Here is a 2,149-nt window from a genome sequence, read left to right on the forward strand (position 1 = left end):
TCCCATTATCCAGGAGGGTCCTGCTAAGCCCATTATCCAGGAGGGTCCTGCTAGTCCCATTATCCAGGAGGGTCCTGCTAATCCCTTTATCCAGGAGGGTCCTGCTAGTCCCATTATCCAGGAGGGTCCTGCTACTCCCATTATCCAGGAGGGTCCTGCTAATAAAGTTTTCAACAAACTAATAATACCAACGAAACATTGTGAATGCTATCTTCATTATTTGGAAGTTCCTTCAAGGAGAAAAGTAATAATAATAATAATAAATAAAATAAATATTCCAATATTCAAGTAATTGCTATTTTGATATATATTAGCCAACTTTCATATAATATTCCACAAGTCTTTATTGTAAGGTTTCCATTTCGCTCGCTGCAGACTAGGTTGAACATCTAGGTTCCTCGAATCCTCAATCGTGAAACAACTTGTGTCTCTGCTTCAACAAAGAAAATTTGTGAGTTTGAAAAGGTGGTGGTTGGTTTGTGGTTCCATCTTTCGACAAGGGCGACTCAAACACTTATGACGCTTTGGTTGTTTCCAACGGTCAATCCTTCTTATTGATTGATTGTACTTTCATCCAAATTTGCTTATTTTGGGACTTAAATCCAATGTCTTTATCTCACAACACTCATTGTTTAGCCTTCATAGGATCAGAGAATTTTCGAATTCAACACTTAAAGACAGATTAACTCAGTAGCCTGATGCTTTGTCTAGTACCGATTAGAGACTTGGTAGCGAGTCTTGAAATTCCTTCATAGTTTTTTTTTTTGACAAAGACTCGACTCAAATACATACCAAAAAAGTGACGAAAAAAGTATAAGAAATTTATGAAATATATGAGAATAAAAGAAAAGATTCGATGAAGACTCTTTTTTTTTTATTTTATTGTAAGAAGAAGAAAGGAAAAGTTATCTGAGTGTGGAGCCGAGTCTACTGATCATGCCATGCAATTTGAATTGATTTCCAGACTTGGCTATCCAATCTATTCATCAACCATTATTGATTATTCAATCTTGATGTGGAATCCCAACACTTAATGAAGCCATAAATAATTTGAACCCTTATAGACTTTGTGATATTCACGAAGGTCTTTGCCGCTAAAACTCTATCATGTTAATTGCTCCAGCTCACGTTTGCCTTATGGTGCATGTCAGAATTTTCACCAGTAAGACTCTCTTATATTCAACTCCTTTTCGCCTTACAGTGCCCACTTAGGGTTTTCACCAATAAGACTCTCTCATTTTATTTCTTTTTACTCACATTTGTCTTATGGTGCCCATTCAGGATTTTTACCTACCCTTAACCATCTTATTCTTGACATATCAAGGGTTGATGCAAAGACTTTTTTTTTTTTGACTTTAGATGATGGGGTTGATTTTGAGCTTTGAGATGAGAGACCGAATGAATAAACAAACGACTTTTGCCCCAGTATACTACAATATGAATTTTTGGATTTGTTTTTGGTTGAACCGAACCCAATATTAGGGCTGCCTACGTATCTTGCCGAGACAAGAATCAGGTCAAACGTAGTCAGGCAATTTGTTTTTGTTTTGTTTTTTTTTTTTGAAAAGTCAAGGAAACAGCATAACCAAGAGATCCCATTGAATCAACCCTTGAAATGTCGAGCCCAAACATAAGGGTTTCTAATGTCAAAACTCAATCATTTGTAATATCTTTTCACAGCATCAGCATTGACGACCGTTTCTGTCACTTTGCCTTCTATATCTGCTAAGTAAAGAGCACCATTGGGTAATATCCTTTTAACAACGAATGGTCCTCTCCAATTTGGAGAAAATTTGCCTTTGGTTTCGGCATGATGTGGCAAAATGCGTCTCAACACTAATTGACCCTCTTTAAAATGTCTGGGACGCACCTTTTGTTATATGCCCGTGCCATTCTTTTCTGATATGATTGACCATGACATACTAATGCCAGACGCTTCTCATCAATCAAACTTAATTGCTTTAACCGAGTTTTGATCCACTCATCATCATTAATTTCAGCCTCCACAACGATTCGTAAAGATGGGATCTCGATCTCTGCAGGTATAACTGCCTCAGTCCCGTATACCAGTGAATATGGAGTAGCGATCTTGAAATTCCTTCCTTACTTCTTCAAATACTCTGTCTTCATCGTGTTCAATTTCTTGACT

The sequence above is a fragment of the Solanum pennellii genome, chromosome 4 (genome assembly GCF_001406875.1).
Source record: "Solanum pennellii chromosome 4, SPENNV200".
In the NCBI taxonomy this organism is placed as follows: Eukaryota; Viridiplantae; Streptophyta; class Magnoliopsida; order Solanales; family Solanaceae; genus Solanum; species Solanum pennellii.